General features: G+C 45.0%; 1 pseudogene; it reads right to left on the bottom strand.

Moving 5' to 3' along the window:
• The window catches only part of LOC147725054 (embryonic protein UVS.2-like), a 63,534-nt pseudogene that overhangs the window by 13,314 nt on the left and 32,947 nt on the right, over positions 1-17,273 (bottom strand).

Genomic DNA, 17,273 nt, shown 5'->3' on the forward strand with positions numbered 1-17,273 from the left:
TGGAGTTGGAATAGTAAATTAAATAATTTACTATCCAGCGCCCCTCCACGCAAGTCGTTGTAACGACTTGCATGGTAAAAGTAGCGTGGTAACGGTACGCGTTGTAAAAGTACGCGTGGTACCGTCATACTTCCACCAAAAGGGCCCTTGGTGTCATGCTTCATCATAGGGGTCTTCCCGCCCCGCTGCGGGACGGGGTGTGCTATGGCCTATGGCTACGTGGGAGCACTATTTCCAAAAAAACAAGACTATGCGTCGCGTAGGAGTGTAAGTGGAAGACCCCTATGATGAAGCATGACACCAAGTGCCCTTTTGGTGTATGAGGGGTATTTTAACAAAACAGTGTGTTTTCCACCACTGTAGGAAACACGCGTAGTCTGGGAGCACACGGCTAAACATCTATCTGAGGGTGGATCTTTATGTTTTCTACATAAGCACTTTGGGGTCATTCAGGCACCAGCAGTCATGCAGGAAGGCTGCTGTGGCTGCAGAGGTACGGTCTCCACCCTGCCCTGGCAGACAGACCACCCCACCCTAATTAGATGTAACGTTTGCAGCAGAATAATTTTTTGCTTCTCACAAACGAGCCCTCAAAGCAGGGATTCAGTACAAAAAACAGACAAAACCAATGTCCCTGACCTGCCGGGTGTTTCCCCAGCCCCTGGAGACCACGGATGTTTGTCCCTGCCCGGTTTCGCCCACGTCTCCCAGGGCAGACACAGGCGGGGCAGACCTGCTTTGGGTACCCACCCTATATAGGGTGGGTTTAATGATGCATCAAAGGCAGTGGCCTGTACTGCCAGTGGAGGCTGCACCAGCAGCCAATCAGCAGCTGCCCACCTCAAATAAGAGGGGGGACTGAGGGTTTCCCAGAGCAGTACCCCACTAATTTACAACAGGACTCCCCTCGGTCAACAGTGGTCCCCTTTGCCTTCCATATTACAATGGTGGACGAGGAGGCTTTTTTATGAACTGGCACCAGTGCCCGTCTTTACTGGGCATCTACAGGAGACGCGCCAGGCCCTGAAATGCCAATGAGCGTCAGGGCTGCTCTCTGCCAACTGCTAGATGACCCCATTTGTCTTCCACTAAAAGGGAAATCACTGATGTCACTACTACCAGAGTTAGATGGTGGGAGAGGGGGATATGTATTAATATCTACGAGTGTCCTTCGACACACGTCACTACTACCAGAGTTAGATGGTGGGAGAGGAGGATATGTATTAATATGTACGAGTGTCCTACAACACACGTCACTACTACCAGAGTTAGATGGTGGGAGAGGAGGATATGTATTAATATGTACGAGTGTCCTATAACACACGTCACTACTACAAGAGTTAGATGGTGGGAGAGGGGGATATGTATTAAAGTGTACGAGTGTCCTACAACACACGTCACTACTACCAGAGTTAGATGGTGGGAGAGGGGGATATGTATTAATATCTACGAGAGTCCTACAACACACGTCACTACTACCAGAGTTAGATGGTGGGAGAGGAGGATATGTATTAAAGTGTACGAGTGTCCTACAACACACGTCACTACTACCAGAGTTAGATGGTGGGAGAGGAGGATATGTATTAAAGTGTACGAGTGTCCTTCGACGCATGTCACTACTACAAGAGTTAGATGGTGGGAGAGGAGGATATGTATTAAAGTGTACGAGTGTCCTACAACACACGTCACTACTACCAGAGTTAGATGGTGGGAGAGGGGGATATGTATTAATATCTACGAGTGTCCTACAACACACGTCACTACTACCAGAGTTAGATGGTGGGAGAGGAGGATATGTATTAAAGTGTACGAGTGTCCTACAACACACGTCACTACTACCAGAGTTAGATGGTGGGAGAGGGGGATATGTATTAATATGTACGAGTGTCCTTCGACACACGTCACTACTACAAGAGTTAGATGGTGGGAGAGGGGGATATGTATTAATATGTACGAGTGTCCTTCGACGCACGTCACTACTACCAGAGTTAGATGGTGGGAGAGGAGGATATGTATTAATATGTACTAGTGTCCTTCGACACACGTCACTACTACCAGAGTTAGATGGTGGGAGAGGGGGATATGTATTAATATGTACGAGTGTCCTAAAACACACGTCACTACTACCAGAGTTAGATGGTGGGAGAGGGGGATATGTATTAATATGTACGAGTGTCCTACAACACACGTCACTACTACCAGAGTTAGATGGTGGGAGAGGGGGATATGTATTAATATGTACGAGTGTCCTAAAACACACGTCACTACTACCAGAGTTAGATGGTGGGAGAGGAGGATATGTATTAATATGTACAAGTGTCCTTCGACACAGGTCACTACTACCAGAGTTAGATGGTGAGCGAGGAGGATATGTATTAATATGTACTAGTGTCCTTCGACTCACGTCACTACTACCAGAGTTAGATGGTGGGAGAGGGTGATATGCATTAATATGTACGAGTGTCCTTCGACACACGTCACTACTACCAGAGTTAGATGGTGGGAGAGGGGGATATGTATTAATATGTACGAGTGTCCTAAAACACACGTCACTACTACCAGAGTTAGATGGTGGGAGAGGGGGATATGTATTAATATGTACGAGTGTCCTAAAACACACGTCACTACTACCAGAGTTAGATGGTGGGAGAGGGGGATATGTATTAATATGTACAAGTGTCCTACAACACACGTCACTACTACAAGAGTTAGATGGTGGGAGAGGAGGATATGTATTAATATGTACGAGTGTCCTTCGACGCACGTCACTACTACAAGAGTTAGATGGTGGGAGAGGGGGATATGTATTAATATGTACGAGTGTCCTACAACACACGTCACTACTACCAGAGTTAGATGGTGGGAGAGGAGGATATGTATTAATATGTACGAGTGTCCTACAACACACGTCACTACTACCAGAGTTAGATGGTGGGAGAGGGGGATATGTATTAATATGTACGAGTGTCCTACAACACACGTCACTACTACCAGAGTTAGATGGTGGGAGAGGGGGATATGTATTAATATGTACGAGTGTCCTACAACACACGTCACTACTACAAGAGTTAGATGGTGGGAAACAAGGCTATTTATTAACTGGCACTAGAGCCTTTTGTGATGGGCATCCTCGGGAGATGGGAAAGGGTCCATCAGTGGCCGCAGCTGTATCTGGAAGTGTATCTGAATCCCACACCCTGACTTCAGGAGTGAGTGGAAAACTATTTCAGAGCTCTCAGCTATTCAAGAATGCTTTTTTTCTGCTGCCACCACACCGATCTCCATCCCTTACTGAGTTTTACTCATTGGTCAGACCTGTCAATCTTCCACATGTTGACCTTGAACGCTAAATATTTCAGGTCATTTTATACTTGCATTTATAGTTTCTCTGCCTTTGCTCCCCTATTTACTGAGTCTTGCTCTCTGATCTAAGTTGCATAACCTTTCACTTATTGACATCACATGCGACAGCCCAGGCAGGACTTTCACAAAGTAAGGTCCCAGGTGTTGGAATTTTGTTTAGGTATTGGTGAACATGTGAGTGGTCCAGCCTTCCAATGCACTAGGGTCACACCCTTTATAAATCCCTGATTGATTGATTGATTGACCCTCACATCCATTCCATGTCCAGTTGGTGTGAATACCTTCAACTGACCCTTCAGCCAAGATAGGACCCCTGTGGGTAATCGGTGGACAGCAGGGCCAACTTGTGCTCTTTGTACACACTTTAGTCTTCCTAGAGCATTGGGTATCTCTTCTGCGCAGGTTCAGCATCCAGAGGGTACATGCTACCCCCATGCAGAGTAAACTGGAGCGCATGCCATGGTGCCACACTGGCCTTCTGCCACATCTTCTCAGATAAGACCAGACATCTCCCTGCTGTGCCTAGCCTCCGTGATAAAGAGCCAGCAGTCTCTTTACCGCAGATGAACTTACCAAAGGTGTAGGTGGCCTGGAATCCCTTCATGTTCAATGAGCCATCACTGTGGAACTGGAGCAGAAGGGAGCTCCCGGTGGAGGTCACTGGGGGGATTAGCTTGGAACTGCAGTATTTGCCAATAAGCGGGGAAGTTGTCTTGGCACCATCGAAAATAGACAAGGAATCAGCGTCGCACTTAGGATTAGGTTCAAGGGCAATAGATGTGAACGTCAATGAAACCTGCAGGGTGTAAATAAGAAGTATGTGTTAGTTCTTAAAAAGTACCTCTTATCATGCTAGCAGGAGGCAGTGTGCCATAAGGATGAAAATTACGTGACAGTCGTTTCTTACTACCTCTAACACACCAGTAGGGGACAGTGTGACATATGAAAGGAGAAGTATGCACAAGCCTTATTTAACATCACTGTCCTGCCAGCAGGAGGCAGTGGGCCAGATGTATCAAGCGTTTTCCAGTTCGCAAACGCGCTGATTCACAGAATTGGCTTGTTTGCGAATGGGAAAAAGCCTTTTGGGATGTATCATCTCAAAAGGCAATTGCAAAATGGGGATTCACAATTGTGCACACATGCATAGTTCAGGGGTGCATCAGGGTTTCCTTTTGGCCCCCTTGCACCCTTGAAATCGCATAAACAATTTGCGAGCACCTATTGGGTACTCGCGCATTGCTCATGCAATTCCCATTCATTCCTAAGGGCCTAGGCCCATAGAAGTGAATGGGAAGCCATTCCTTATTTGCGACTTGCAATTTGCGAGTTACAAATAAGGAATGTGTAGGAATCACAAAAGATTTGCTGAAACCTACACACATTGCATTTTGCGAGTCTATAATAGAAAATCGGTAGAATTCGCTATTATAGAATTGCCAAATCCAATTTTGATACATCTGGGGCAGTATGACATAAAGAATGAGAACCTTACACACCATTATTATTGTCCTGCTAGCACAAGACAATCTGATGTAAGGAGCAATAAGTATGCACTGGCCCTTATTTGCCATCACTGTCCTGCCAGTAGGGGGCAGTGTGACATAAGGAAGCAGTAGTGTGTTTTAGCCCTTCTTTACCATCACTATTCTGCCAGCAGGGGGCAGTGTGACATAAGGAAACAGATGTATAAATTAGCCCTTATTTTCCATCACTGTCCTGTCAGCAGGAGGCACTTGAGCTTTTCTATATACAGTTCAGTGCCTAGACACCTTCATCACACAGAAGCGGCTTCGATCATCTGAGTGGAATCGCAGATTAGGTCAATTGTTAGGTGCCGTCAGCATGGCGCTTGTGAAATTTATTGCTGTTAATATATCTTTTTTTAACACAAATGTTATTGAATTTTTGTTATACAATAAGAATACAGCACATTAGCCCACCTAATACATTAAGATATTTAGATGGTAATATACATACAGGGATCAATCAGTCTGTACTAGAAGCAATCAACATGTCATGAAATATGCTATATATAAAAAACCCTCAACCTCCAATAGATATATGCCGGTACGTGGCCAGACTGCCTCGTTCAGGGCCGTCTAAAGGAGGGAAGAGATGAACATGGAAGTGAGGTTGGGGCACGAGTTCCATACCTCTAATATGGACCAGTTTCAGAATTAGAAATCAATGGCTGTGGTGCCACCCACACAGAGGAGTCCCCCAGTTTGGTAACCAGAGTCACAGCGTGCGCCCCCACTCTCCAGGGCTCCAAAGACTGCGCCTGGGACCCTTCCATTAGTCTGTCCCATTGAATGGTATAGGTTTTTCCTGTTGGCCCCTATATTCTTCCCTCCTCAGAGCCTCACTTTCTGCCAAGTCCCATTGCAAGACTTCCTCTTGCCAGGTAACTACCCTAGGAGCCTGTGGGGACTTCCAGCATTTCGTAAGCAGTCTATTGACCAGGAGCAGAGAGAGGCCCGTAAAGCGCTGGGCCACTTTAGAGCTTTTGGGCCGTGGAAATAACCCCAATACTGATGTAGGCCAATAAGGTCTGTTAGTGCAGCTGAAATCCCGCCCCAGTAACCAATCAGGGAAGGGCAAGTCCAAAGCATATGTATTAGATCAGCGTCCGGGGCGCGACAGCGTGGGCACGCCAAGGGGCGGTAGGGAACATTTTGTGGATTTTGTGTGGGGTTGAATATGATAGCCACTATAGTTGTCCAGCTATGCAACAGTCTTTGAAGTCTGGAGCCCCCATGCTGCCCACATGAGGTATGCAAAAACAACAGTTGATGGACAGAATGCAGAGCAATGTCATACATTCACCCGAGTACAGAGATCTGGGCCTAAATCCATCGGTTTTTTGCTCACCGTGCCATTCCAGTTTGAACCCAGTCATATGCAAATCACTCTTGACCATGTGCCCCCTGGGAACAGTCCAGCCCGAACTGCCAAGCCAGGTCCTCCCTGGACTGGAAAAAAGCATCCTAGGACTGGTTTCGGGCTTTCAGCCCTCATCAGCCAGGATAGCTTGATTCCGGCTGCATGGAGAGTACAGGACTCACGTCTGAGCATACCCATCCCACTCGGGGTGACAAATGCAAAAACAACAGTTGATGGACAGAATGCAGAACAATATCACACATTGCAAAATGGGGAATCGCAATTGACCCCAGTACAGAGATCTGGGCCTAAATCCATCGTTTTTTTGCTCACCATGCCATGAACCTAGCCATATGCAAATCAGTCTTGACCTTGTGCCCCATGGGAACAGTCCAGCCCGAACTGCCATGCCAGGTCCTCCATGAGTTAGGCATCTACAGTTTATGTAGATTGATTCTGCGGGGCCCCCTCCCACCTTTAAGATCAATCAGTATGGTGTTCAACAGTTTAAACACCCATGCCGTTATTATGATTGGTGAATTCACAAAGTGGTACAGCAAGTGTGGCAACATCACCATTTTCGCCAGGGACAGATGGCCCGCTATCGACTGGGGTAAGTTATTTATTTTATTATTTATTTAAAGATTTGTAAAGCGCCTGGTGACCCGGAGTCGTCCCCGCGCTGTGAGAGCTTGAAGTTGGCCAAGAGGGGAGAAAAAACGTATTTAGAGAAAAGCAGAGTTTTGAGCTGCTTGCAAAAACGCAAGTAGCAGGGTTTCCAACCGCACACTGCGGGGGAGCGAATTCCAGCGTATAGCTGCCTTTACGGAGAAGCGACGGCCTCCAGTACGTACCCTGTAATGTAATCCAGTAATGTGACCCAAAACGACACTTGAGATCTCAGTGTGTTAATCTTATGTATGAGGTTGCACTCCAATAGATAATGGCCCGATTCAAAAAGGTAAACGGAGACAAAAGTCTAACTTTACGACTTTTGATATTCACAAATGGCATTTACGAGTAATAAAGTTAGACTTTTGTCTCAGTTTAACTTAGGTTTTGGTCTTAAGTCTAACTGAGACCAAAACTTAAGTCAAACTGAGACAAAAGTACTACTTGTAAATGCCCTTTGTGAATACCAAAAGTCGCAAAGCTAGACTTTTGTCTCAGTTTACTTTTGGGAATCGGGCCCCTTGTGTTTTGCGGTATATCTGAATCCCCAGTTAGCGAAAGGTGCTTTGTGCTGTTTGCAGTTGTGTGTCACCAAATCTAAATGTGGTCTCTGTATAGGTATTAGCAAGATTTATCTGCATTAATATGCGACCCTGAAAAGTGGCCAAACAAGGACAGCAATTGGGCTATCTCTAAATTGCCCACTCAGATGTGTTTGAAATATAGAAGCATGTAATCAACATATAGAGATACGGAATACACCACTCGATCGAAAGGGACCCCACTGTGGTCCGCCACCTGCAGGATTCGCTATGAGATTGGCTTGACCGCCAATATGAAGCAGAGAAGGGACTTATGGGAACCCTGTTGAGCGCGGCTAGACACTTGGTAGGGATCGGAGACATAGGGACCAGTTCTGGCTCTGGCCGTAGGTGATGAATATAGTAGTTTCACCCACCGGATATAAGCAGGGGTATCCCATAGCGAATCAAAGCAGCAAGCATGGGAGTCGCGGACTAGGGTATCAAAATCTTGTTGGTTATCAAAGGAAAGGCAGCCGGCATATGGGTGGACTCAGGCTACATCCATTATTCCAAACAGGACCCTTATGTTCAAGGAGATGTTGCATCCGGGAAATCAACCACATTGATCCATGTGGATCATGTGCACGAGTAAGGGGAGCAGTAGGCGGGCCAGAGTTTTACTCAGAATTTTATATTCTGTATTCAGTACCAATGCCGGGTTCAACAGGGATGTTCCGATAGCTTTGCTATTGGGGGAGGGGAGCATGTACTATACATCTAGTGATGTATAATATAATTTCTCCAGCTTTGGCACCAATTTTGGAGCATAGGTGGAATAGAATTCCACCGGAATTCCATCAGATGCGTGTGTTTATTGGGGACAAATCTGATGGTGCCACGAATCTCACTCGCCAGGATGGAAGCAGCAAGTTCTTCACTTTCCATTGTGGGCACCCTAGGCAGAGCTGCTTGGTGTTGACACTCAGATAGTTCTACAGGGTCAGGAGGCTGCAGAGCCATTTATAAAGGGGTGCACTTGTCTAGGAATGCTGTTGATCCCCAGTTGTGTCACCACTGGTCCCTGCGTGAGTGCCTAGATGGATGAGATAGGCTTAGGAGATGGTCCGCACAAATTAACGGAGCCAGGAGCGTGCCCGCCCTGTCGGCTTCTGTGTGTTCTCTGAGTGTTGGCTCTCTGGCCAATCTAGGCACCATGCACTACTACCTTAAATGCTTCACATTCCACCAACGGCGAGGAAGCCGTGCCAGAGAAATATGTAGTATGCCTAAGTGTCTCTAAATCAGACATCTTCTAAGAGACGTGGCTGCAGGCACCAGCTTGGTCTGGGAGCAGGAACCCGTCTCCATGACACCAAATATTGTTATATTTTACTATTAAACAGGCAGTACAAGTGTGGTTATCTTCCAGGTAACAGTGGCATGTTTTTAATGGTGCAGCAGGTGTAGTGGCACCAGAGCCAAAAGCTCTTGGGACCCCACTAAACACAGAATATTGCTAAATTTAACTACTAAACAGGCAGTCACAAGTGCAGTAATCTAGCAGGCACCAGGGTCATGATTACAATGGTGTAGCAGGTGCACTGACAACAGGGCCAAAAGCTCTAGGCAGACCACCAGACACCTAAGATTGCTATATTTTACTATTATAGAGGCAGTCAAAGTGCAGTTACCTTTCAGGCAATACAGTTATGACTGAAATGGTGCAGCAGGTGCAGTGGCACCACAGCAAAAAGCTGTCTTACCTCCTCTAAACACCAAATATTGCTATATTTAACTACTAAACAGGCAGTCACAAATGCAGTTATCTTTCAGGCACTAGGATCATAATTTCAATGGTGCAGCAGGTGCAGTGGCACTGGGCCCAAAAGTTGTGGATCTTTTTTTCTAACATTAAGGCTGCACAGCGTTAACTGTTTACCAATACTTTTCTTCCCCAGGCTGCATGCATTTAAAGCTTGCTTGTTTAACTCTGCTTTAGTGTGTGTAGCTTTTATCACATTTCACATTCCTTATGGTATTATTCTCCTAATACAAATTGCATTTTATTCTGTGTCATGTGTTTGTTGCTAACAACATTGTTTTCTTCTCTGTGTCATGTGTTTGTTGTTGGCGCATTATGTAGTGTAAACTTGAACGAACTGATTGCAGTGCTTTATACGAGCATGCTCCCTGGTGCTCTGAAGGGATGTTTTAACCTCCTATATCCGTTTGGACAGTTTCTGAGTAACATTACAGCGCCAGACAACTCTAGGATTGTATACATGCTCATGTGCCTGTTCTAAAACTATTCATTGAGTTTTTTGATTGCACCCTATTCCTTTGACTTGCCAGGAAAGGAGTCTGTATAGTTCCAGTAGCAGTAACTTTAAAAATTCCAGCTGCTGGGCATTGCTGGAATCTTTTAAATATAAAAAACATATTATTTTCCCCTGGTGTAAGTTCTCTTTTTTACCACTAAGCATTTAATTTAGTAAGCAGGTAGGTGGTAAGACTTTCTTTTTTTGGGACTGGCCTTTACTGTGCAGATTGTATCGTTCTAGCACAAAACATGCTATATTGTTTGCTGCATTTTCCTTGCCCCATGTGAATAAACAACGTGGTCATTGAGAGATACTCTAATAGTGAGAAGTTTGCAGTTAGTCTTTCCATGGATGTAAAATGCATTCATATTTATTTGCATACTTTTAAAGCGTGGTATTTTAGCTCAATAATTGCTAAAAATAGTTCGCTGAAGTCATTTAAACAGGCTCCTGTATTTTCATTGTTACATAATCTAAAGAACACCAACTGTACATTCTTAAAACAGGCAAAGTGCATTATCTAGTTATCATGATTTTAATGGTTTAGCAAGTGCAGTGGCACCGGGACGTCTTACTTTCAGTGTGTTTCTTTCACTTATATTGCACAAATGGTCAAATGCTCATTTGAAAAATGTAAAGTTAATTTTCATTTGTTTATGTTACCAATGGGCAATAACCAAACAACACCTTTTAATCGAGTTTTCATAATCTTGTTTTCTGGTTTTGCAAAAACCGTGCTTACGATTTACTTGTATGTTTTTTCATCCCACCCTTTACGTATTCTCCACATAGCTGCAACATTTTCAAGTCTACTTGTCTGGTGCATTTTTTTTATGTTTGTCCATTTACCTAATCTCCTTTATAATACCAGTAGTAAAAGCACAATATATTTCCTTTTTGAACATAAACAAGTCATAACTCTTTAACAGACTTTCTGTAACTTATATTGTGCAACGGCTCATCAAACTACAACTTAGAAGAAAAAAAGTGTATTATTAATCACATAGGCAAAACCTAATGCATTCACTAATGCTTGTTTAAAGCTGTTCTGGAAAGTCATGATGTCACACTGCCCTCTCTGGCGGAAATTCTAAAAGGTTCCTCATGATTCCATGGTCTACCAGGCTTGTGTTCTTTTTTCTCAGTACTAGAATGACATTGGGTAGCTCTTGCACTTACCTTGGATCCAGCTGGAGCCGTGATGTAGAAGCCGCAGTCCATGTTGGAATCGTAATTGTTGGGGAAGTTAGGGGATGAGATGGTGCCGTCAGAGCTGGTGAATGTGCCGCCACATTTTACTGTCAAACAGAAGAAAGAATCATCTTAGTACTCTGTGCATAGAGTACCGGTGATGAGTGTACAAAGTCCACATGCACAAAACACATCTCAGCCCTTCCACAACTGTGTGCCACACCAGAACCAGGAGTAGGGTCCTGCCGGATGCCCCCGGCACGCTGTTTGTGCCTCAGCTCACACTTTCGAGCAGCTGTGCGCTGTATAAATTAAATATAACATAACATAACTTACCATGTCCCCAAAAATAGTGGTACATGGCAAGAAACTGAGGACATGACATGAGGTTCCAGTCAGAAAGTACACATTTACTGTCAGGATGGTAAATAATAGAGCCCATGTCCCTGCCAATAGAGGACCCCCACTTTCAGAGATTCTTGTCAGGACTCTCCCATGTCACTAATCATATGTGTTCCCATATATTTTGTGCACACTGTGATCTTTGACAACCCCCGATCATCGGTGGCCAAGACAGAAACAAAACACTGCTAATCTATTTACCATCTCCAGCTCCTTTCCCCAGACTCAAGGTATTTTGTCAGTGTACTGGGCTCACGACATCTTGTAGTTCATTGTGAGACCTCTATTGACTCTGAGAAACAAGCACTTCCTGCAGTGAGCCTTACGCCAACACACCCAGATATCCTGGGAGCACAGCTCACTGGGTCCCAACACGAGGTCTTGGCGAGCTGTAGAAGGCCTTTGCTTCCTTCCTCCCCTGTCTGTCAGTGGGCTGGCACCAAGGGCTACAGCATTACTGTAGAAGGCCCTTGCTTCCTCCCTCCCTCCCCTGTCTGAGAGTCGCCTGACACCAAGGACCGTACCACTGCTGTAGGAGGCCTTGAACCCACTGGCGGTGATGGAACCATCTGTCACAAACTCCAGCAGCATCTTATTTCCAGAAGACATGAATGGCTGGAGCAGCCCGGTCCCACACGCTTTGCTGAGTAAAACTGGGGCTGCCTTACTGTTGCCATCGTAAATTGTGAGGTAGTCGGAGTCGCAGTTTGAGGAGGATTGGAGATCGAAGGCATCAAACTGCAGAAGAATCTGAGAAGAAAGAGCAGTAAATCAGACATACGACCTCCTGGGTGTCTAGAACTTTATATCCACTATTTGTTTAAAAAGGACAGATTTTCAGCTTTTGAAAGTTATCCGCAGACTAGACTCAGTCGGTGATTTTGCATTGACTTGTACTGTTTCCAGCCTCCTTCGCCACCATCCCTAAACTTCATATGTGTGATCAAAGAGACATGACACCCTTATGCTGTCCCTGCAGCTCCTGTCTTCTCTCATGGTGCCTCTACTTGGAAGCAACCCTGTTCTGAAGCTTTGGTACCTCTTGTGAAGAAGTTACACACTGGGGTCTTGTTGCCTCTGCTAAGCGGGGGCTGTCAGTCAAGTTAAAGGAGTAACCGAGAGAGCTAAGCTGGGGTAAGCTTCAAGGCACATGGTACAGTTGACTCCTCATTGGCCTGATAAGGATGGTCCTGCACCTCTCTGGGGCACTGCCTCTGGGTTACCAATAACCTGTGTCCTACCTTTGAGTGTGAGTGATGCCCACCAGCAGACCATATATTCTCAAGATAAATGTGATATTAAGTAGCGAAAGTCTATACGTACCTATGCATATTGACCTAAACCATACTTTGTTAGCTGATATTCTGGCTAAGATGTTTTTGTAGCACTGTATTCAAAACTCAATATTCTTGTACCATACACACCTATCGCTGTGTACCCCGGTATTCTGTCCTGCTACCCTGTCAATTAATGGGTTAATCCTTGTGTGCCCATATCCATTGGGGTACTCCACTGGCATTCCCTCTCACCGTTGCTTATTGCCCCCATGGGGCATTTCTGTGAAGTCCAATTTGAAGATGGTTAAAGTCTGACTTATTTGCCCCTTGTAGACCCACTCTCTAAGCTTTATTCCATCTAGTCTTTGGTGTCAGCCCTACTGTAGATTTCAATAATATCTTCTGATTGGTTCTCCGAAGCTCTGCAGCTATGGTGCTGACGTCATTGGAGAGAACATTCCAAGGACAGATCCTTCTCCTCCTCTCTGATGGACCACTCTAACCAGAGTGACCTATCTCAGCAGCTACCTCGGCCGCCAATCAGGCAGCTCCTAACCCAGCGCGCTACTCTAAGTCCCACCCCTAGGCGGCTCAGGACTCTGGCAGGAGGAAAGCGCGACTAGCCCCATCAGCTTGTCTGTGAAGGACATACCTTATCGGAAGGCACTCGGATCAGGTAGACACAGTCGACGTTGTTTGGGTACGAGGAAGGGTTATTGGAAGACGCCAGGGTGCCGGTCGGGTTAGATAAAAGGGTGCTGCAAACACCTGAAACCAAATATGAAAAGGAACATTCTTTGAATATTAATGTCTTTAAACAGCACAATGACCCTGACAGGTTGAGTTTCCACCCTCCAACGGCTCCTACTGAGAATGTCTCAGTTAGATTCACTAATATTTAAGCTGGCATCTTTATATCTCCTCCAGGAGGACGCCCCTTGACCTAAACAATGATCTGTGTGGCTGGTGCAGGTCTTAGCAATGATATGGAAGCACAGACAAGAATACAAGTAGGTACCAAGAACTGCACTGGGCACACTGACCGGCAACACAAATTGCCCTGGTTCAGATAAAATGCCAGTAAAGGTGGGATGGATTTTTTGGAAGACAAATAAAAATGAAACTCTGCAAAAGCAAATTATTTTGGACCACGAACAGAATCTTTGTCACTCCACTTTCTCTTTACTGGTCTAAAGTGACTTCAGTGTTCAGGTCAAAGAAACATACATGGTGTCTAGCTAGCTACAAGGCCACATAACTCCTAATGCGAAGAGGACATGGAAATCAACAGCAGGGATATTTTCAAAGCTGGGAACCCAAAGGTCAAGCTCCATAAAGGTAACAAACAGGGTCTTAGCAGAACTCTAACATTCAACCCATCTGAAACTCCAATATAAGAGGAATATGTTTCCATAAAGTAGTAGATTGTGCTTGGAACTCATCAGGTGATGAACACTGGGGTCCAGTCAGAGGATGAACTATGGAAATCTACCAAGAATGGGATCCCACCAGCGGATAAATGCAAGGATCCCATCCGTGAATGGATACTGGGGAGACATATTTACAACAATATGTTGGAGAGCGGAACTGCGCTATCTTTGGCAGCACGGCGCTCTGACATTTCCAAAATGCAGGAATGCACTGTATTTACACCAATACGACGCTTCCCTGTGTTTTCCCCTGTGCTGGCGCTAAAATTAGCTGCCTAGCGCCAACACAGGCACCTTTGCACCATAGTGCAAAGGTGCCTGTGTTGCAGGGAATGATTGTTTATGTCTAGGAAGGAGTCCCTTCCTGCACATAAACAATCCTTAATGGTGATTTGTTACTTCTATGCGTGCTGCTGAATGCAGTGTACAAGAAGTAGCAAATCGTCATTATTCAATGATTGTTTATGTCCAGGAAGGTGTCTCTTCCTCCATATAAGTAATCATTAAGGGCATTTTGCTCTTTCTATGTGTGCTGCAGAATGCAAAAACATGGAGAAATAAAAGCATTTCTCCTCGTTTCTCCATTGTGCGCCTGCTGTTGCATGGCGTTAGTTTTGGCGCTGCCTCAGATTTACACCTCCTTGTGAATCTGGGCAGCATCAAAAAGCAGTGGGAGTTGTGGTGGAACGCTGACAGCAACACCCATAGCACGCTCCTTTCACACTACATGATGCGTGTGAGGGCGGCTTTTTTACAAGGCGGGGCTAAGCCACAAAAAGGGGCTTACGACACTTTGAAAATATGGAGAAGGGCATATCGCCACCAGAACGTCGCTAAGAGCGGCGATCAGGTGATGTTATCCCCATGTAAATATGCCCCTGGGATCGCTGCATGATACGAATCTCAAGCTCTCATGGAAGGAAGAATGTTGATAATCCAACAAGGGGGTGAATGCAAGGAATCAATCAGTAGATGGATGCTCGGGTCCTATCAAAGGCCAGTGATGGTGTCTCATCGGTGGATGTAGCCAGTATGCGATGAGTACATGAAAGCTGGGATTCCATTTTGTGTCAGTCAAACTAAGGCATACGTAATGAGATCCTGCTATCTTATCAAGAGATCAGAAAGGATCCGTCAGTAGAACCAAAGCGGATATTGTAGCCAGAAATAAATAGTGGGATCCTATTTACATATGAAGGCTGGGATCCAATTAGTAGCAAATTCCAGGATCCACTGGATTTATACCAGGAGATGAATTTTGGGATCTCATAAGGGAACACATGTTGGGATGCCATCATGAACTGAATACTGACAGCGCACTAGGATAAATGCTGGGATTCAATAAGAGGATAACTGTTGGGATCCAATCAGGGGATACATGCTGAAATCCAATCAGGTTATAAATGATGGAATCCAGTCAGGATAAATGCAGGCATCCACTTAGGGGATACATGTTGGGATCAAGTCAGGGGATAAATACTGGAATCCAATTAGGGTAAAAATGCTGGCATCCAATCAGGGGATAAATTCTGGGATCCAGTCAGAAGATAAATACTGGGATCCAATCAGGGGATAAATGCTGAAATTCAGTCAGGATAAATGCTAGAATACAGTTATAGGATGAATGTTGGGATCTAATCAGAGGATACATTCTGGTATCGAATGAGGGGATAAATGCTGGAATATAAAACAGGTTTAAATGTTGGATTCCAATCAGCGGATAAATGCTGGAATCCAGTTATGGGATAAATGTTGGAATCTAATCAGGGGATACATTCTGGTATCGAATGAGTGGATAAAGCCTGGAATATAAGACGGGGATAAATACTGGAATCAAATCAAGGGATACATGCTGGAACCCAATCAGCGGCTAAATGTTGGAATCCAATCAGGAGATAAATGCTATAATCCAGTAATGGGATAAATGCTGGGATCTAATCAGGTGTTACATTCTAGTATCGAATGAGGGGATAAATGCTGGAATATAAGACTGGGATCAATATCCTGGCTGAAGACGGCTGATAGCCAGAAACCGGTCATAGGATGCTTGATTCCGGTCCAGGGATGGCTTGGTGAGCAACATAACGATGGATTAAACCCAGATCTGTGACTGGGGGTGAATGTTTTGCCACTGTGCAACATTCCGTCCATCATCTTGTGTGTTTTGAAAAATGTTGGAATCCAATCAGCGGATAAATGCTGCAATCCAGTTATGGGATAAATGTTTGCATCTAATCAGGGGATACATTCTGGTATTGAATGAGGGGATAAATGCTGGAATCCATTCAGGGGATGCATGCAAGAACTCACTGAGGCAATGCAATTCGGGATTCCAGAGGCAATAATTGCCAGCCAATAAGTTATAAATGCTGGGATCCTATTAGGAGACAAACACTGGCATCCCATCAGGAGATAAATGCTGGCATCATGGTATATGATGAATGCTGGGAACCACTCTGGGAAAAGATGCTGGGGTCCTACTGGGGACAAGTGCTGAGATCCTATCAGAGGATAAATGCTGAAATAGCATCAGGATGAGACAAAAGCTGGAATTCAGCCAAGGGATAAATACTGGGATCTCATCAGGAGAAAAATGCTGAGATTTCATCCTAACAGCAGGAAGATCAAAGAGGGACTCTCTGTAGCAGGTTTTAGTTCTCAGCAGGGCAATAGGACAGTTCTAGATGCTTTCCGTAGCTGATGATGGTGAAACATTTTTAGCTTGGCTGATATTGTTAGATCTATTTGCATGACTAGTGGGGAATAGTGGCTATTGGGTTGGATCCAGCTCTGAAATGGTTCCGATAATTTTCTTAGAGGACAGACACAAAATGTCAGACTAGAGTTCTTCAAGTTATCAGAGGGGAAGGTTGAATGTGGAGTACCCCAGGGTTCACCCTTTCTCCCTCTCTCTTGTTTTTCAAGCTGCTATTTCCTACCATTAGCTCCAGAGACCTCAAATAATGCTTATTTGCTGATGACATACAGATCTACCTGCACGTGTTGGTCCCATAGGACATGGGGATGAATAAAAGTGGGCTCGAGTTAAACAGAGCAAATCTGAGATGCTCTGCATAGGCTCAAGACACAGACTTCTGAATAACCTCGCTTAGCCCCCGGAGTTATTTGAAACCCCATCCACCTTGACTAAGAAACTAGAAAGGTGAGGGTGATCTGGGATACCGAATTGAACTTTGACGCTCACAT

The sequence above is a fragment of the Lissotriton vulgaris genome, chromosome 4_1 (genome assembly GCF_964263255.1).
Source record: "Lissotriton vulgaris chromosome 4_1, aLisVul1.2, whole genome shotgun sequence".
NCBI classification, from domain to species: Eukaryota; Metazoa; Chordata; class Amphibia; order Caudata; family Salamandridae; genus Lissotriton; species Lissotriton vulgaris.